Source organism: Micromys minutus (genome assembly GCF_963924665.1).
Source record: "Micromys minutus genome assembly, chromosome: 3".
In the NCBI taxonomy this organism is placed as follows: Eukaryota; Metazoa; Chordata; class Mammalia; order Rodentia; family Muridae; genus Micromys; species Micromys minutus.
Genome location: NC_137972.1, coordinates 62,588,505 through 62,610,221, shown reverse-complemented (window position 1 = coordinate 62,610,221; position 21,717 = coordinate 62,588,505). Strand labels below are relative to the sequence as shown.

General features: G+C 35.2%; 2 pseudogenes across 2 annotated transcripts; both read right to left on the bottom strand.

Moving 5' to 3' along the window:
* Positions 1–6,419: 6,419 nt before the first annotated feature.
* Positions 6,420–7,109, bottom strand: LOC308418929 (G2/M phase-specific E3 ubiquitin-protein ligase-like; annotated as a pseudogene). The gene has a single exon. The product of its transcript is annotated as a G2/M phase-specific E3 ubiquitin-protein ligase-like (transcript).
* Positions 7,110–13,760: 6,651 nt separating this feature from the next.
* Positions 13,761–14,499, bottom strand: LOC308418928 (G2/M phase-specific E3 ubiquitin-protein ligase-like; annotated as a pseudogene). The gene has a single exon. The product of its transcript is annotated as a G2/M phase-specific E3 ubiquitin-protein ligase-like (transcript).
* Positions 14,500–21,717: the final 7,218 nt, after the last annotated feature.

Below are 21,717 nucleotides of genomic sequence, written 5' to 3'. Positions count from 1 at the left end.
CATTTTAATATTTTTTGTAATATCAAAATATCCTGTGCAGATAAAAGTTGTGCGTCAATATGACTCCCCCTCTTTTATAAAACTGTATTTAGTGTATCTTGTTTTGTATTGCATTTCTTGATGCATTTGGACTTGTTTTATATGCAGTGTGATAAATATGGATCTATTTTCATTGTGCTATATTTAGATGTCATTTAGAGTAGCACCATGGGCTGAAGATGCTGAGTTTTGGTTTGGCTTTGACTTTGTCAAAAAACAAATGTCCATATGAGTGTGGGATTATTTCTGGAATTTGATTCTATTCCATTTTTCAATGTAACATTTTTTGTACCAATACCATGTGGGTTTTATCACTATTGCTTTGTAGCACAGCTTGAACTCAGGGATAATGATCCTACCTGAAGTTATTTTATTGCTCATGTTTGTTTTGGTTATCCTGCATTTGTTATTTTTAATAAGAAGTTGAAAATTATGCATATATATTGATATATGGGTATATGGATAAAGATGAGTATGCTTGCAGCTACCAATCAGACTGAACACTGAGACCCTAATGGAGGAGCTAGAGAAAGGACTGAAGGATTTTAAAGGGATTACAACACCATAGGAAGAGCAACAACATCAACCAACCAACCCCCCACCCAGAGTTCCCATTGACTAAAACACCAACCAATAAGTACACATGGAGAGACCTTTGGCTCCAGTTGCATATGTAGCAGAGGATGCCATTGTCTGGTATCAATGGGAGAAAAGGTCTTTGATTGACTGAAGGCTCATTTTCCCAGTGTAGGGGAATGCCAAGATACTGATGTGGAAGTGGGTGGTTGGGAATGGTAGCATCTTCATGGAAGCAATGGGAAAGAGGATAGGAATGAGAGAGAGAGAGGACAGGGGATAACATTTGAAATGTAAATACAGAGACTATCCAATAAAAAGAGCATATATTTTTAACAAAGTAAGTTGAATTTTGGAGGGTAATCAATAAAGATCTAATTTCATTCTTCAATATGTAGCTATCCAGATTGATCAGAACCATTTAGTCAAAACAAATTAAATTTTGTTCAACAAACAGGTATGAATAGAGTTATGTTAGCTGTCATTTCTGTTCACTTGATCAATATAATAAGTACTATGTGCTTTGTGTAGATTTTGTTATTTCACCTATGTAGTAATACATGGGATGTGAAATCATGTTAATTGAATCTCTTCTATTATTAAAAATATTTTATATTTTCTTTGCCTTGCTTTTGTTGTTGTTTGTATGTTTTGGGTTTTTAATTAGTATTACTGTTGGTTTTTTCTTTAATATTTTTAGCAAATTGAAATTTCTTATTCCCATATAAAATTACAATAACTTTTAATTTTTTAGAAAGAGTTTGTTGGAGATTATATTGAATGTGTAAATTACGTTTAGAACAATGTCCATTTGTAAAGTAACAGCTATATCATTTCATAAACATGGGGCAATTCAGTCTGTAAAATCTTCAATTATAGTTTTTAGTTTCTTAAATTGACAATGTACCTTTTACCTTTTGGTTGTGCATATGTTTGTGTGTGTGTGTATGTGTATGTGTGTGTGTGTAAGTGTTATGTGTGTGAGAGAGAGACAGAGGCCGAGAGACAGAGACATTAAAAGAGAGACTGAGAGAGAGAGAGAAAGTTGGGAATAGCAATATTACTATGATCTCTTAAATAGTAACTCTGTTGTATATAAAACCTACTTAATTTTGTGTTAAATTGTTCTCCTGTCACCTTTGTTTGGTATATTAGTCTATCAGTATCAACAGGTTTCTTGTTGAAAATTGAGGACAAAATTCATTAAAATGGGTGAAGAGTGAGTGAATATCCTTGACTTCTTCTAAAGTGTTTTCATTAATAAGTAAATCCATATATAAATCTCCTTTACCCTTGTTATATATTTTCTCTCTTTATTCAAAACATGTTCTTCATATCCACACTAATGGTCATATTTCTTTATTTTATTTTATTTTTTGTTTTGTTTGTTTTTTTGTTTTTTATGTAATAGGTTTTATTAATGTCAAATATATATACAATAACAACATATTACCAATCAATAAATCCACTGATGACACTGCATTAGCAGCTAATTCTGAGGCAGTAAGATTTAGAAATGAAATCATACTATCAAAAATTTGGCTTTCAAAATTATACAAATAATGCATTTTTTAAAATCAAGAATTCATTTTTACAATAAAAACATGAGCTCTATTTGACAGATATAAAAATACTTATTTTTATAAAGTTACAACAAGTTATCTAAAATTGACAGTTTCTGCCCCAGAGGAAGTATTCTTGATTCTGGTGTTCATAGACTATAAAGCAGAATAGCTTTACCACCTTCCAATAGGAGTTTAACCTAAACATTCTCATTTTTAAGTACAAATTTGTCATTTAACCTTTTCGATTCCATTATAATCTCCTTCTAAGACTATATAAGGCACAGTACCATAAAATACTAAGGCAATGCTAACATTTGTACAGTGTGCATGTTTGCTTGTATGTATTTCTGCCCAATAGCATGTAATTTGGATAATTAACATAGAAAGAAAAATATACCCCCAGAATAGTAACTACATAAATGTCCTTGCAAAGTTAAGAGCAAGAATATTTATATTGTATTATTATAATGTAAATTAAAATCATTATTTCAGAGTTAAATTTACTGTAGCTGTTTATCTAACTCCATATCTTTTGGTTTAAATAAATGGACCATGTTAGTAAATAGTTTTATCATAGAAAAATAGCCCATAACAGTTCATTTCTAGAGTTTCCAGAGCTCTCAGGCAAGGAGAGTAAAGGATCTTAGATCTTATACTTTAATAAAACACTACTCAGAACAGGGGAAAGGGTAAGCATGAGGTAACAAGGAAAGTATGACCAAAGTATATTACATGTATGTATGCATATATAAATGTCATGATAGCCATTGTTTTAAATAATTATATAAAAATGAAAATAAGCATTTCTGCATTAAAAGATCATCACATCCCTATTAGATCCCTGATACAGCTAGAAACATTCAAGGAGAACTTCAACTGAGATGTCTCCACAAAATCAGGAAGTGGGAAAACCTGAATTTTATTAATTAGTGACTGAGAGGAAAGGCCCAGGACACTGTGTGGAGTGCCACCCCGTCAGTAGTGGCCATGGCTTCTGAAATAAAGCAAATGAGTAAGCCATGGAAAGCAAGCCAGTAGGCAGCAATCGCTTTGTATCAACCCCCACCTGCAGATTCCTGCCTTGATTTCCTTACATGAGGAACAGGGATATGGAAGGGAGCAAAATAACCCATTGCCTTCCCAAGCTGCTTTTGTTAAGTTTCATCACAGCAATAGCAGTCCTAAGATAGATTCCCAACACGTTTATTTTGTTTATAAGAGCACTTCAAAAGTTCACATATAGTGGCACAAAAATGTTATTGTTAAGTTTTCTTGCTTTTATTTTAATGTTTTGCTCATTCTTTAAAATTAAACCCAAGGCCTGACACATGCAGCTAGGCAAACCATTCTACCACAGTGCTTTATCCCCAGAACTATGCACTTTGATACTTTTTAAACAGGCCAACTTATAAACTATTTCTAAGCAAAGAATCTGGTACATAGTGGGTATTAAGAGTATATTTGAAGGTGGTCAAAATAGAACTTGAAATCTCTTTCAAGGACTACAAAATTTCCCAAGTTACGGATAATATATATCCAAGTAATTCACCATTAAGTGTACATGTTTATTGCTTTACACTGCATTATAAGAAGCATAACAAATCCATAATAATAACCATGTTTATCAACAGAGTCTAGCTCTTACCATGAATTCTTATGACTGAATGCTAAAGGAAAGTCACGAGAAAAATTTGCCATTATACACCCCTTTATAAATGCTGAATGTGCAAGTTCCAAAAGCTTCCAATATAATTATTTGAAAAACATAAATGCAAACAACAGAGACTGTACTAGTCCAAGCTTTTTACTTAACCAGACATAAAGCTGCTCCTTCATAAATGTGAGATTAGTACATTAATGTAAGAGTGATATTTTAATCAGAATAGGAACAATTAAAAGCATGGCACAGTAAAACTGAAGTTTCTCTGAGAAGCCTCCAGAGTAAATAGATTCATCCAAAGACCATGCAAGAAGATGACATTTTCAAATCTGACACTTCACTTGAAGTATGCTGGTAATATTTGAACCATCTCACCACCAAGGCGATGTTTACAATAAAATCACTTGCAGCCAGTCCAAGATTCCATAATCACACCCAACCCAATGCTCTATGAGGGCTGAGATCGTGTTAATTACTATGCTTGGGAAGAAATAACTCAAACTAAAAGCTAAAAATAGCATTTTGGAGTTGTATGGAATTAACAGCCTTTAAAACTCTGTAGGAACTAAACTGGTTAAACCATAAATATCCAACATAGTAACACACGTGGAATAAAAGCTGTCTATTGAGTTTGAGGTTTAAGCTATTCATGATAGATCATTTAATTACTTCTGAAACATTTAGCAAAATGTAACACAAGATAAAGAAATGCCTTCATACTAAATTTTCAAGAGAAAGAGAAACTTTATTTGTTGTTAAGTACAACTTGGAAGGTTGTGAGGTAAGCAAGAAAACGGCACTGTGATGACAACTGAGGTTTCCTTTGGCATTAAGGACATTACCAACACCAAGTCAATCCTGTTGTTTACGGGGTTTAAAGCACCTTTAAATCCTGTGTTTCTTAGGAGTAGCAGCAATACATTGCCAAGAGCTAATACATACTTAGTGTTAATGTGTGGAAGACTTTGCCATGAGTGGGTCATGTAATTATTTCTTTATTAACTTGCACTATCATGCCTGATTCTTTTGCCTTAGTCTCCCGTGGCTTGGATTATGGAGTGTGTCCTCATGCCTTGAAAAGAGACTGTACATATATCTTGATTTTGTTACATAATTTCTTGTTACACTTGATAGCTTTCACATACTCAAAAGATAAACATTGCTAGGCACAGCATGTATGTCATAACTCCAACACTTAAGTGACTAAGGTAGGAAGATTGCAGATTTGGAACAGTCGGGCTGTATAGAAAGACCCTGTTATAAGACAATAAAAAATGAATAAATAGTTTACAAAGAATATACAAAATATGCTATTTATCTCTATGTGGCAAAATTAGAGTATTCTTTTTAATTTGTAGTTTTAAATTATAATTCATTCATTGATTATACATTATATATATATATAGATATATATGTATAATACATTATATATATATAGATATTATATATATAGATAGATAGATATACATTATATATATATACATTATATATATAGAATATATTATACATTATATATATATATATATATATATATATATATATATATATATATATATATGGCAAAAGGAGGTAACTACAGAATGCTATGGTGAGATTTTACCAATCATTCAACAATCTTAATAATAAATAGCTGTTATGTAGCAAAGCCATATGAAAGTCCAGAAATTCTTCAGACACTTACATGAGACATACTGTCTACACAAGTAAATAAACAGTATGTACTTTCAAAGGTATTTTCAAGCACACCCAAAAGTTCCTCATCCATGATTTTAAGCTTAAGAGGACAAATAGATTCTAGACCTATTTGTTTTTTTATAAATTATTTCCAAGTAGTCATTATTTAATAGTTGTATTGGTCACTCAATTAAAATATATTCAAAAATATCTGATGAGATGACTTATCCAACTTTCCTATTTAATGCTTAAAATGAAGAAATTTGACAGCTTATTCTACATAGCCAGTTTCCAGGACTATATAGAAAAAAAAAAAAAAGAATTTCAGTGCTGCACAAATCTAGGAAGTGTCAATCTATGATGAAAATTTTAATTTATGAAAGTTGAGGACAGGTGTTTCATGTCACGCTAATATAGCTGAGCACCTGTACAGCTAAATGGTCTGTAGAGCCATTCTAACAATATCTGAGTTATCAAGGAAGCACATTAATATGAAATATTCATATTAAAGTTAAGGCAGCACAGAAATAGAATGATATCACCAAACATGACTAGACGGCCTGGACCAAATCTTCAGTGATCCACAGGACAAACCATCCCTTTATGAAAATTTAATAAATTTTGTTGTGCCAAGAAGCTGACCAGAATTGCCAAAATGATGAATAACAAAAATAGGTATCAATAGCAGCCTTTAAAAAAGCATTTCTTCATCAGAAGAAACATCTAATGTCTGAGGTAATAAGTGAGATCCTTCTTTCTTTTCTAGGTTTAGCGTATCTCTTATGGCAAAATCCAAGTTTTTCTTGTAACTCTTCATATATGTTGGTGACCAGAAAAGCTAAACAGTTAGTGCATTTGTTTGCAACAGGCATATCCACATGTAGACATTCAATTGAAGGAGAGGGTTAGATTCCACTAGGTGGGATGGAACTGCAACCAGTTACAAAAATAAGAATGTCTTCCATCGTTGTTGAAGATTTACCACCCTCTATAGCCTATAAGAAACTGTTTCAAAACCTCAAGGTTTGTATGTCTGGTAACTTGAGGATTGTGAACAGATCACTGAGGTTTTTTGAAGAGAGTTTCTCAGGTTTCTGACAGAGGGTGTTATAAAATGCTTCTAGGTAAGTTTGAATTTTCTCTAAAACACCAAGTGTTTTCAGACCCTGTTTAAAACTCTCAAAAAGTCCTTTGACTCTCTTAATTACATGGTAGAAAAGGATGTCTTTTATCAACATGTACTTATCACTTAATGTTGTCATTAGTCTGAGACATCCACCAAACTCCAGGTAGTTGTTGTATTCATTAATTACTGACTTTAAATGTTTAAATTAGCTGCAGCATCTATCTTGATTAAAATCTGTGCCACATCAAGGTCTGAAACATCATCAAAGTTGGTAGAATATTTTTGGGTTCATAAGCAAGGCAGTTAAAGTTTTAGAAAAGAAACCCGGAGAAAGACCACCATGATCTAAAGAAATGGCAAGTATTTTGCAAGCTTCATAGTAAAGAATCTCTTTCACAGCTTGAGAATTTAGAGACAAGTTCTTTGCAAAGGACACTTCAAACACTGATGAATTCTCAAGATGATGCATTAAGTGACTCATAAATTCCTGCTTTGATCAAGGATGCTGGTTTCCATCCTCATCAGTGCCATTAACATACACTACTTCAATGGCTTATGAAGGGTTATACTTCTGGCTCTAGAATTGTTCTAAGGTACTCCTCCACACATTGGCTTTGTTGATGAATAATGTCTTAGCTTTTCTTTTAATTTGAAATCCTAGCTCTATCAATATTATTGAAATGTCTCTCCTAAATTTGTTGCCTTACCTCTTTAGTTCTTTAGGCTGGGCCACAGTTGACTGTCTGGGGAGCTTAGGTGATGACTCTTCCAACAAGCAGTCAGTATCTGTCACATTAGTAGAGTTGGCTAATGGGTGTTTGAGGACCTTTTGGAAATCTGAAGTGTAGGTAATTCTTCTACAGTCCAAACACTCCCAGTTTTGTTCCCAAGACTGTAGTGAAGAATAGGCGAGGTGTGTTCCACTAGAACTGCAACACTGACATCGCTGTACTTCCCATTTGTTATTAGGTTCATTGTAGTCTCGACTTTTTTTGCAGAGACATCTTCAAACATCACAGTGTTCATGGCTCTGCAACAGCTTTTTTTTTAACAAATTTATTTTACAAAACAAAGATAAATGTGCAGATTTTAAGCATTTTTGAATAAAATTATACAATATATTTTTGTCAGTACATTTTTTCAGATTTTAAAATAATTTTTACATAAAACTATATGAATATATATTTTAGTCAGTACTTGATATTTTCAAAGGGTTGATAGTATGCATTGAAAACTTAATAATTACAATGAGCATAAAGTACATGTAAAACAAAATGTAACAAGGAAATAGTCAAAGTTTACTTGTTGTATAAAGATGTTTTTGTTTTGTTTTCTTTTGTTTTCCTTATTTCTTAGACTTAATACAGTCAGTGAGTTGTTTCTGGGGCAGTGCGAGCCTCTGGGGTTAGCATCCCATTATCAGTGACTGCATATTATGTCTGTTCTTTTGTGACTGGGTTATCTCACTCAGAATGATATTCTCTAGATGCAGCCATATTATAAAGAATTAGGTTAAGTCATTGATTCTGGTGGCTGAGTAAAATTCCATTGAGTAAATGTACCACAATTTTTGCATCCATTCATCTTCTGAAGGACATCTGGGTTCTTTCCAGCTTCTGGCTATTATAAATAGAGCTGCTATGAACATTGTGGTGCATATATCTTTGTTGTGTACTAAGGTGTCCCTGGGGTATATGCCCAGAAGTGGAATAGCTGGGTCTACAAGTAGTATTATGTCCAATTTACTGAGGTATCAACAGACTGATTTCCAGAGTGGTTGTATTAGTTTGCAACCCCCCGAACAGTGGAGAAGGGTTCCTCTTTCTCCACAACCTCGCCAGCATCTGTTGTCATCTGAGTTTTTGATCTTGACAATCTGACTGGTGTGAGGTAGAATCTCAGGCATGTTTTGATTTGCATTTCCCTGATGGCTAAGGATGTTGAGCACTTCCTCAGATATTTCTCAGGCATTCGATATTCCTCAACTGAGAATGTTTTGTTTAGCTCTGTACCCCATTTTTTAATAGGGTTATTTGATTCTCTGGTGTCTAGCTTTTTGAGTTCTTTGTATACCTTAGATATTAGGCCTCTATCTGATGTGGAGTTGGTAAAAATCTTTTCCCATTCTGTTGGTTGCTGTTTTGTTTTCTTGACAATATCCTTAGCCTTACAGAGACTTTGCAATCTCATTAAGTCCCATTTGTTAATCTTTGACCTTAGAGCTTGAGCCATTGGTGTTTTGTTCAGAAAATTTTCTCCTGTGCCAGTATGTTCCAAAGTTTTCCCTACTTTTTCATTTAATTGTTTCAGTGTATCTGGTTTAATGTAGAGATCTTTGATCCACTTACACTTGAGCTTTTTACAAGGAGATAACAAAGGATGTATTTTCATTCTTTTGCATGTTGAGTACCAGTTGGACCAGAACCATTTGTTGAATAGGCTGTGCATATTCCATTGAATGTTTACAGATCCATTGTCAAAAATCAGGTGACCATATATGTGAGGGCTCATTTCAGGATCTTCTATTCTATTCCTTTTATCCACATGCCTATTTCTGTACCAGTACCATGCAGTTTTCAGCACAATTGCCTTGTAGTATAGCTTGAGGTCAGGGATAGTGATTCCCGCAGATGTTTTCTTGTTGTTGAGGATGGATTTCGATATTCTAAGTCTTTTGTTGTTCCATATGAAATTACACATTGATCTTTCCAATTCCATGCAGAACTGTGTTGAAATTTTTATGGAGATTGCGTTGAATCTGTAGATTGCTTTTGTAAGGATGGCCATTTTTAAAATGTTGATCTTTCCAATCCATGAGCATGGGAGACCTTTCCATTTTCTGAGATCCTCCTCAATTTTCTTCTTTAGAGGTTTGAAGTTCTTGTCATACAGGTCCTTCACTTGCTTAGTTAGAGTCACACCAATGTATTTGATAGTATTTGTGACAATTGTGAAGGGTACCTTTTCCCTAATTTCTTTCTCCACATGTTTGTTCTTTGAGTATATGAAGGCTACTGATTTGTTTGAGTTGAATTTATATCAAGTCACTTTGCTGAACTTGTTTATCAGCTGTAGGAGATCTCGGGTGGAGTTTTTGGGGTCACTTAAGTACACTGTCTTGTCATCAGAAAGAGTGATGTTTTTATCTCTTCCTTTCCAATTTGTATCCACTTGATCTTCTTTTGCTCTCTAATTGCTACAGCCAGGAATTCGACTACTATGTTGAATAGGTAGGGGGAGAGTGGGCAGCATTGTTGAGTCCTTAATTTTAGTGGGATTGCTTCAAGTTTCCCACCAGTAATTTGATGTTGGCTGTTGGTTTGCTGTATATTGCTTTTATTATGTTTAAGTATGGGCCTTGGATTCCTGTTCTTTCCTGGACTTTTAACATGAAGGGGTGTTGAATTTTGTCAAATGCTTTCTCAGCATCTAGTGAGATGACCATGTGATTTTGTTCTTTGAGTTTGTTTATATTGTGGATTATTTTGATGGTTTTCCTTATAATAAACCATCCCTGCATTCCAGGGATGAAGCCTACTTGGTCATGATGAATGATTGTTTTGATGTGTTCTTGGATTCGTTTTGCAAGGTTTTTGTTGAGTATTTTTCCATCAATGTTCATAAGGGAGATTGGTCTGAAGTTCGATTTCCTTGTAGGGTCTTTGTGTGGTTTAGGTACGAGGGTTATTGTAGCCTCAAAAAATGAGTTGGGTAGCATTCAATCTGATTCTATCTTTTGGAATAGTTTGGAGAGTATTGGTGTTATATCCGCAATAAATGTCTGATAAAATTCTGCACCGAATCCGTCTGGACCTGGGCTTTTTTTGGATGGGAGGGAATGATGACATCTTTTATTTCTGTAGGTGTTATATGGTAATTTAGATGGTTTACTTGGTCCTGGTTTAACTTTGGGATCTTGTATCTGTCTAGGAATTCATTCATTTTCTCCAGATTTTCCAGTTTTGTGGAGTATAACTTTTTGTAGTAGGATCTGATGATTTCTTGAATTTCCTCAGTTTCAATTGTTATGTCTCCACTTTCCTTTCTGATTTTGTTAATTTGTATACTCTCTCTTTGCCCTCTAGTTAGTCTTGCTAGGGGTTTATCAATCTTGTTGATTTTCTCAAAGAACTGTCTCTTGGTTTTGTTGATTTTTTCAATGGTTCTTTTTGTTTCTATTTGGTCTATTTCTGCCCTAATTTTGATTATTTCTTGACGTCTACTCTTCTTGGGTATATCTGTTTCTTTTGTTCTAGGGCTTTTAGCTGTACTGTCAGGTTGCTGATGTAAGCTCTCTCCAGTTCCTTTTTGGAAGCACTTAGGGCTATGAATTTTCCTCTCTGTACTGCTTTTCTTGTATCCCATAGGTTTGGGTATGTTGTGTTTTCATTTTCATTGAATTCTAAAAAGTTTTTAATTTCTTTCTTTATTTCTTCTTTGGCCCTGCTATCATTTAACAGAGCGTTATTTAGTTTCCATATGTACATAGTCTTTTTGTTGTCTTTTTGTTGTTAAAGACTAGCCGTAGACCATGGTGATCTGAGAGGATGCATGGGAGTATTTCCATCTTCTTATATCGATTGAGGCTCGTTCTGTGTCCAATTATGTGGTCAATTTTCAAGAAGGTGCCATGCGGTGCTGAGAAGAAGGTGTATTCTCTTACTTTAGGATGATATGTTCTGTATATATCAATTAATTCTACTTTGTTCAAAGTCTCTGCTAGTTTTGTAGTTTCCTTGTTCAGTTTCTGTTTCCATGATCGCCCATTGGTGAGAATGTGGTATTAAAGTCTCCCACTATTATTGTGTGGGGTGAAATATATTTTTTGAGCTTTAGTAGGGTTTCTTTTATGAATGTGGGTGCTTTATTATTTGGAGCATATATGTTAAGAATTGAGAGTTCCTCTTGACAGATTTCCCCGGTAATGAGTAAAAAGTGTCCTTCCTTAACTTTTTTGATAACTTTTGATTGGAAATTTACTTTATTCGATATTAGAATAGCCACTCCAGCTTGCTTCTTTTAGCTGTTTGCTTGGAAGTTTTTTCCCACCCTTTTACTCTGAGACAGTGTCTGTCTTTGTCTCTGAGATGAGTTTTCTGTATGCAGCAAAAGGCTGGATTTTGTTTATGTATCCAGTCTGATAGCCTATGTCTCTTTATTGGGGAGTTGAGTCCATTTATGTTAATAGATATCAAGGAATAGTTGTTCCTGTTTCCTGCCATTATTGCTTTTGTGGGTTGAGTTGTGTCTGTGTCTTTTTCTTCTTTTCGTTTTCTTGTTTAGGATGTTTCTTGTTTTCACTAGGCTGTATTTTCCCTCATTGTATTGGGTTTTCCACCTATAATTCGTTGTAGTGCTGGGTTTGTGGTCAGATATTGTGTATATTTTAATTTGTCTTGAAATATCTTGATCTCTCCATCTATGGTGATTGACAGTTTTGCTGGGTATAGCAGCTTGGGCTGGCACATGTGCTCGCTTAGTGTCTGCATGATGTCTGTCCAGGCTCTTCTAGCTTTTATAGTCTCTGTTGAGAAATCAGCTGTGATTCTGATTAATCTGCCTTTATATGTTACCTGACCTTTTTCTCTTACTACTTTTAGTATTCTTTCTTTGCTTTGCGCACTTGGTGTTTTGAGTATTATGTGTCGGGAGGTATTTCTTTTCTGGTCCATCCTATTTGGAGTTCTTAAGGCTTCTTTTATTCTCGTGGTCATCTCATTTTTGAGGGTAGGGAAGTTTTCTTCTACGATTTTTTGGAAGATATTTACTGTGCCTCTTAGTTGATACTCTTCTTCGTCTTCTATTTCTATTATCCTTAGGTTAGGTCTTTTCATTGTATCCTTGATCTCCTGGACGTTTTGGGTTAGGAGCTTTTTGTTTTTGCATCTTCTCTAGCTGTTTTGTCTATGTTTACAATGTTGTCTTCTCTCCCTGAGATTCTCTCTTCAATCTCTTGTTGTCTATTGGAAATGCTTGCTTCTGTGACTCCTGATTTCTTTTTTAGGTGTTCTACCTCTAGGGTTATTTCTTTTAGTGTTTTCTTTATTGTGTCAATTTCTGTTTTAAATTCCCTCATCTCTTTGGTTCTGTTTTCCTCTAGTTCTTTGAGTTCTTTGAGTGTTTTTCTTGTTTCTTCTTTAAAAGCATCTGAACCTTTTTGCTTTCCCTCCCGTCCTTGTTTAAGTATCTCTATCAGCATCTTGAGGTATGACTTCAGGTCTGTGTCTTGTTTTTCTGGAGTGTTTGGCATTCCAATGTTTGCTGTTATGGAAGAACTGGGTTCTGGTATTGCCACGTTGTCTTGGTTTCTTTGGGACATACTCTTTCGCTTTCCTCTCAACATCTTGTTGTCAGTGATATGTTCTTGCCTTTCCCTTGTATATGGTCTGTGTCTCTGGATCTCCACTGGTCCAGGTGTCAGATTGGCTGAGCCCTGTTCTGCGCCCTGAGGTTTCCACAGGGTGGAAATAGAAGTTTTAAAGTTGTGTCCCTGGTCCCTGGATCAAGCAGGGCTGGGGTGCGCTTACTTTGCGAACTCCGCAGAGATCTCTCTGCTCCCTGGCTTCCCAGATCTCCTACTCACCAGTCTTTAAAGCTTTAGGAGCTGCTGATCTGAGTGGCAGATGGCCTGCGCCCTGTTCTGCTCCCTGAAGTCGCCACCGGGTGGAAACAGAAGTTCCAAAACTGTATTCCTGGTCCCAGTCTTTAAGCCTTTAGGAGCTGCTGCTCGGGGGAGGCAGGTGGGCCTTGCCCTGTACTGTGCCCTGAAGTCGCCGCTGGGTGGAAACAGAAGTTCCAAAGTTGTGTTCCTGGTCCCTGGATCAGGCAGGACTGGGGGTGCGCTTACCGTGTGCACTCCGCAGAGATCTCTCTGCTCCCTGGCTGCCCAGATTTCCTACTCAGCAGTCTTTAAAGATTTAGGAGCTGCTGATCCGAGTGGCAGATGGGCCGTGCTTTGTACTGCACCCTGAAGTCACCGCTGGGTGAATACAGGAGTTCTAAAGTTGTTTTCCTGGTCCCTGGATCAGGCAGGCCTGGGGGTGTGCTTACTGTGCGCACTCCACAGAAATCTCTCTGCTCCTTGGCTTCCCAGATCTCCTACTCACCAGTCTTTAAAGCTTTAGGAGTTGCTGATCCGAGTAGCAGATGGGCCATGCCCTGTTGTGCACCCTGAAGTCTGCAACAGCTCTTGATACAAATATTCTTCTAATTTCCAGGATGCAACTTTTTCAGGAATATGAATTCTCATTCTCAGCATTTCTTTCTGAAAGATGTTTTTATTATTACATAGTGTACATCCAAAAAAAACACTACTCTATTTATTGCTTGAACCTGTAAAAAATCTCTATGAAACCAAGCATTTTTACTGCAGGGACTTTGTAATATGTTATAAGTAGGAATAGGCTCAACAAATTTCAAACAGACAGTATGCGGTAAAGAGTCTCTATATTTATTAGATGTAATTGCTTGAACCGGTTGATGTTTCTAGGAAAATGACAGAAAATTGCCAGTGAACTAGAAAATACATTTTTTTGCAGTCCACAAGGCAAGTAATAACTTTGTTTACACTGCGGTACAACACATCCAATTGAAGCACAATTCTTCTTGCAAACTGTATATTTTAATTTGGAAGCTCTATGGACCTCCTTCCTGATATCTTCTATTTGGAAGCCATAAACTCCTTCTTCTTCTTTACCTCTCTGCCACATTCCACTTGATATTAGCAAACAGTAGTAGTAGACACTGAAATTCTATTATTCACATGTTTTCTTTTCTCCGTATTTATTGGGACAGTCTTCACTTTTCTGGCAGAAAACACAAACAAGATTTTGTGAATTACCAGGTTTATTTTCATTCATTTTACAGGCTCATACAGAAGTCCCAGGGTCACTGCGTTACTGCTCCTCTGGACCGCAGCACTGCTGCATGACTACTCAGCTCCTAGTGGTCACATTTCTAAAGAAAATTAACACTCATCCAGCAGCCATCAATTGTAATGCCACCCAGGTATAAGTCCCAACTATAGATGAGAAGTCCTTTACTGGACTTGGTTTTTTAGAGGATATTCATTTATGTATTCAGCAAAACTGAAAGCAACAAGGATTATGTCTAACCAAACCCCAAGTACAGCACAAATTAGTAGACATTTCAAAGAGTATCAAATGATTTTATGCTAAGACCTACAACTTCCCTCACGTTTTTGAACTATGCAGTTTCATCCCTGATTTTTCACCCTTTGAGGAAAGCTTTAATTACAATAATGAAAGTGTTTTCTTAGTCCTATAAACAGTTTCATCACTCAGGTAATTACTGTAGCCTGCAATGTCCAGCAATAAATTAAAAAATCATTATATTTTCTCTTGCTAACAATGTGAACAACACTTTCTTGTAGCATGAAAGGTAGATAAGAAAAACAATTTTCTGGTTAGTTAAGGCCTATTTTTTTTGTACGTGCAGAAAATTAAATGTGAGACCTTCAACAATGTACTCTTATCTTCATATTTTAAGGAGTATGAAAATAATTGCACAAGTCTGATATTTGCAGATGCTTTTTGGTTTCTATGATCAAGAACTCTTACAGATGTAATCTTTGTTTTTCAATAAAATTTGTATTTAATACCTCATTTATTCTTGAGCTACACTTTCTTATTCATTGCAAAAATTATGTCTTTGTCCCAGAAAGTATCCACAACAATCTGTGCAATTTTGATTTTTTATAAGTTTAATGTTTGAATTATATATTTGTCACAAGTAATATTAGATACACAGGTAAAGGTACATTTTTTTGGTCAGAACAAAGTTGATTTCATCTTTAAAGTCTCAAGGCACACTCCATCAGTGAGTGAACACAAGGTATTATCTCAAGGAAGGAACTGGAGTAAGTAATGTAAGAAGAAGTTATGCTGCTGCTTACCAGTTTTCCCCAGTGTGGATAGCTCAGAGTACTTCCTTACACACCCTAGGACCATCTGAACAGGCATGGTACAACACAAAGTGGGCTGGGTCCTTCCACTTCTATGATCAACTACAAAAATGACCCCACAGACTTATATAGGAAAAGTGGTAACACAGTTTAACTGAGGTTCTCTAATCCCAGAAAACTCAACTTGAGTCAAGTTGATAAAAAAAATGAGAATAATATGCACACATAATAATGAGAATAATATGCACACATAATATACCAAATAAATATTTAATACATTACAGAATTAATCTACATAACTGATATACATTTTGGTCCAGTGGTTCAGAATTGAAAGTCTAGAAACAAGGCACAATTCAATGAATTGTTGATTTTATACACAAAACTCATGGCAACCTAATGGTTCTCAACTTTCATTTCTAATGTACTAATACACATATATGTCTAAACTTTTTAAGATGCCTAAGTAAAAGTACATTTTAATAAACATTAAAAATAAATAAAGGAAGATAATAAAATAGCACAAATACTATAACTTTTGAAGATTTCTTAATGACTTATTAAATAAATAAATATAGATCATACTTCTTACCACTGTGTGTGCATGTCTGACATGTATACCAGTGAACAAATCTACTTGCCACAGTGTACTTGTGAAGTTCAGAAGATAACTTGGGGGAGCTGGAGAGTGTACTTGTGAAGTTCAAAAGATATCATGGGAGAACTAGAGAGTGTACTTGTGAAGTTCAGAACATAACTTGGGGGAGCTGGTTCAGTATACTCCATGTGGCTTCCAGACATCTAATTTAGGTCTCTGAACTTTCATAGCAGGTGTTTTTACATGATGAGAAATTGCATTGGCCCACTTCTATTAACAGTATTACATTAATTAATGAAGACATATAGGAAAGTACCACATCTTCCTGTTAATATATGTATATTTATGTGGCTACTTTTCAGGACTATTTCCAACAAGTAGAAATGAAGGTCAATTTCTTTAAACTTTGTGATGCATTTTCAATTTATTTACTGTATGTGGTCAATATATTCTAATTTAAACTTTGTGAGAATCATTTAACTTACTTAAAATTTTTTTTTACATATGTTTTACTTTCAGAGGCCTACAGCCTAATACATATGTCCACAAGCATCCTGCAAGAACCATGAACATACAATGAATATTTTATGTGTTTTAAATCTTAGAAACAACAGCAAAAACTTCTTAAAATATTGTACCAGGGTATAAAATTGTGACTTGAAACAGAGCAATTATTTTGAAGTCTGCTGTGACTCTTACAAGAAATACATGATTTACTTTACCAAACTCCTGGAATACTGAAAAGAAGCTACACTGTGGGTAGGGGATTGTGCTGTCACAAGAAACTGTGTGGAAGAGATTGTTTACACCAATAGTTTGTGGAATAAATAATCTTTGTCTTTAAGACATTGACTTGGTTTCCTTCAGAAGACATTAATTTTTAATTGCTATTGGGATTAGAAAATTCTTTGTTTTGACTTTTTGTAGTGGCTTTTATTGGGAAACCTAATAAACCTCAATTGCTATTTCTGGGTGATATGGCATGTCATGATTGTATGTTCTCACTAGTATCACTCATTTTATTCCATTAATTTTTATATTTATTAATTTTACATACCAATTGCTGACGCCTCTCCTTCACACATTACTTCCCCTACACTCACTTCAGCTTATAGTCTGAGAGACTGTATTTCCCCTTTGGTATCAGCCTACAGTGCCAACTCAAGTCTATAAATGACTTGGTGCATTCTCTCCCACTGAGGGCAAAAGAGAAGTCTAGCCAAGGAATGAATTCCACAAACAGGCAGCAGATTTAGGGTCATCCTCCATTACAGTTGTGGAACCACATGACGACTGAGCTCCATGTGTGCTACATGTTGCAGGGGTCCTAAGTCAATGCCATGTATTTTTTTTGTTGGTGGTTCAGTCTCTGAGTGGACCCTGTATCCAGGTTCTTTGATTCTTTTCATCATGCTGTGGATTTACTATCCCCTTTTTGGACTTCAGTCCTGCCCTCAACATTTACAAAAAATTCAATGAGCTCCAAGCAATATTTGGCAGTGGGTCTCAGCATCTGCTTCTGTCTCAGGCTGTGTGGAGCCTCTCAGAGGAGAGTCATCCTAGGTTTGTGTCTAGAGGTATAGCAGAGTATCAATATCAGTGCCAGGGATCGGTGCTTGCCCATGGGATATGTCATAAATTGGTCAGGTTATCCTTTGTCTCTTCCCTGAATATTGAATCCATCTTTGTCCCCATGTTTTTTGTAGATAATACACATTTTAGGAAGAAGAGTTTCAGTCTGGGTTGGTCTCTTTGTCTCTCCAGTTACATTCCTGCCTGTATACTGTAAAGAGCCATTTAGGCTCCATTTCTCCTCAGAGAGAATTTTGTTTATAACATGTTCTTATCTTATCACTTCTGTATTTTAAGTATCTACTGGCCTGTGTTTGTTTTAACCCCAGGACTACACTAGACAGGAAATGAAAGAACGAAGCTTAGCTGAGTCAGGTGGTTGGGAGAAGAATTTGGTATGCATCAGTGTTGATAAATAGCCTTCAATAGAGATGGTTTTGAGCAAAACAGCTCTTGTTTATTGGTGGTAAGCAAAGTTATATAAGGTTTGAGGCAGAGATAGGGGTTTGTACTGGGTATACATCATTATCTGTAGTTGAAGGTCTAAGACTGCTTCATTTGCAGAAAGAATTCCAGTTGCTTCCATATCCTCACAGTGAGATGGAAGTTTGAGCAGTAATTTGCCACCAGACACAGTAACTACCTCAAGGATGATTGAGGTCGAGGCATAAGATCTATTTGCTCTGGGACATGCAGGCCCAGAACAAAATGGAAATCAGTCCTATTCTTGCTGATCTCAGGATGAGATCTTTCAGAGTTTATATAGGTAGAGCTCACCTCAGTCTTGCATCTGACTACCTATGCATTCAGAATCTAAAACTATCCTCTAATATCTCTATACATAAATCGCTTAACAAAATAATGGTTCAAATAAAATTATTAGTTACAAATTATGATTACAAAAATATTGTTACTTTAGATCAGTAACGGGCAAATTTGAAAATTAAACAACTTAAAAAATATTAAATTTCAAACCAGATTAAATGATTTTGAATGCCCTACTATATATACATACATACATGTGTGTGTGTGTGTGTGTGTGTGTGTGTGTGTGTGTGTGTGTGCTCCCACGTGTGCGTGTGCGTATCAGAAATAACATAGTCAGTGTTGATAAGATAGGCGATGGCCAAAGCATAGTAATCTGTGGGTAGACAGGATGTTTTCTTCTCTCAATAGCTATTGTTACTTCTGTTATTCATACTCTGGTCTTTACTGTTATAATATCATGTATAATAATCCTGTTCTACATTGCATGTCAGTGTAATGTCAGCTACAGCTGAAGAGATTGATAATCACACATGGATCAGAAGAATAATTAATTAATCATGTGATGATTCTCTGACTTAAAAATTGTTTTGAGAGTTGTCACATTTATTTTCTTCAACCACAATGGAGGGGACAATTTTTCTAGCAACAGTAATTGCACAAACCTCCCTCAGTGATGAACATTAGCACTTCTGGACTGACCTAGGACACATGCTATTTTCATTAGGGCTGAACAATTAGCTGTGTACAAGGGTTTGGTGGGGGTTAGGGGTTCTTATGAATTGTCAGGTGCAACTGTGCCAGTTTATAAAGCAGGAAGTACTCATGAGTCAGCATGAAGAGATGCCTATCCCACCCTAAGTTTCTTTTTCATGTAGGACAAATATTTTCCTCCGTAAATCAACCAATACCGACTAGTATAAACCCACATTAATGCTGAGAAAGTTCTTTTCCTTCCATTACCCTCAGCATACCTAAGATGCTACTGCAGCATCCTGCTCCAGTCAGTTGACCCACTACAGGAAAGGAGTCATAAAAGCACTGCACAGCACAGTGTCACACCCCTGACCTCCAGAGGAAGGAAAATGCAGTGAAACTACAAGGACAAAGTTTTTTTCAGGTTCAGATTTCACTTGTGTCAAACATAGAAGTGAAACTGCTTTTATTATCTTACTGTGGTTGGGTGAAGTTGTTTGCCTTTCGAATTTTCACAATCAGAATTTCATCCTTTGAATCATGAATTTTCAATTACTACTGATAGTATATGTGTCCCCCCCTTTATTTTTGCTGTTCTTGTTTTCTAGATATGGATTTACAAATGTGCCCAAAAGAAAGATGTGCTTTTGTCAATATGGAAGTGAAGAATTCAGCTTTAACTTTGGGATCACATGACTCCTTCATAAGTTATTTTCCATAGTTTTTAAATGGTAATTTTTTCATGGATATTTTCAGCAGATTGTAGTCTTATTTAACATAAATTTAAGTGTAAATTTTTAAAATGGGATATGGATGTCTAACAACAAATCTGCTTTGAATTCTGCAGTTTTTTAATATATAAGGCAATAGATGTCTAAGCACATAAGTGCAATACAATGTTTTATAGGAGATACTTGCTTCAGTGCCACAAAATTTGTTCACAATTCCTATGTCACTAAAATAATCTAGGGATTGGTCTAAGTTACTTTAAGCAATTTGTGGGTGTTTCATTTATATTCATTTCTATTTTTAGAATGTCAGTAAATTAATTAATTTTAATATTTTTAAACCTTATATGTGGCCTTCATTTTTAGATATTTTGTTCTATCAGAACACAACATTGGATACTCAAAATTTTTTTATAGCCAAGGAGCAAGTAAAGAACTAGTTAATCAAAAATGTTTAAGTACTGAGGAAGAGTGGCTAAAGAAGAATCAGAGATAAGAATTCATTATGAAAAGAGGAGGGATAAGAATGAGAAACCATGCGAAAGGTAGATTCTTGCTCATAGGAAATACAGTTCTTAATAAAATATAATTTTGTGGGAAAATGTACATGTAGCATAAAATATTTTGCATTCTGGATGAAATTTTGGGCAAAGAAATGTTGCTTTTAGGATGTTTTGTTATTGCTGCTGTTCTGGTTTCTGTTGTGACAGTTTTTAAATCATTTTTATTGCATATTGTCTCTGCTTGCTGTGACTCTTTTAACTTATACTTTTTGGCATCTATCTATAGATCTTTGTCTCTGTTTCTCAAATGTTCTCCTTGTGTTTAACATTGTCATTCCAAATCAAGTTTTTTTTTTGTTCAAAAAAGGTCTTATTTTTTCAAATATATTTATCCTTTCCAATAAACAACTGTGATATTTTTATTAATTCTACCATCACATGTTAGTTTTGCCTAAAATGATCTGTTTAACTCTGATTTTCAACATCAGCATAATGAAATAAAATTAAAGGTCAATTTCCTTGAAAACTCCTTTTCACTGGAATTTCTGATACATGTGGTAGGGAATGCTGAGATCTATAGCCAGTCTTAAGAGACAGGGGGGAAAGTTATATCCCAGTCCTCATAAAGAGGGATTTGATAAATTGTGTGAAAATTTTTTTTTTAATTTTTTTTCTAACACTTCTCTCTGAAAAGATTATCATTCTTTTTGGCTTTCTGTAATTTTCCTCTACAGCAAACAACTGGAGGACATGGGTAAATAAACTATTGTCATATGATTAATAAATTACTTTCTCTTATCTAAGTAGAAATATACCTTTGAGTTCTTGCAGTCAATCCTCAAATTGGAGACATAATTGTTTAGTCTTCAAAATTCTCTGAAGGAAAAAGTGACTTTCAAAACATTTATCTTACATTTTAATGGGTTTTAATATGAACCTTCAAAGACCTTTCTGTGCCTTTCTCCATCACAATAAAGGAATAATAAAGATTAATTAGGTGCTCCTGACATAGTGATCCACACTGGAAATGAAATACTAACCACAATGAAGCCTCCTTTCCCAGTGAAGCAACAAGAACCAAGGTGTAATTAGAGAAACAGGCTTAAGACCTTCAACTCTATGGGTAGCACCTCTGTGACATTTTGCCATTACCTCCTCCCTTGAGCAAGAGTTCTTTCAAATGTAGCTTTCTACTTAGTTATCAAAAATGCACATTATTCTTTTCATCTCTGCCTTCTTTTCCAATTTCACCCACATCAATCCTTTATACTGAATTTATCATGGTCACATTA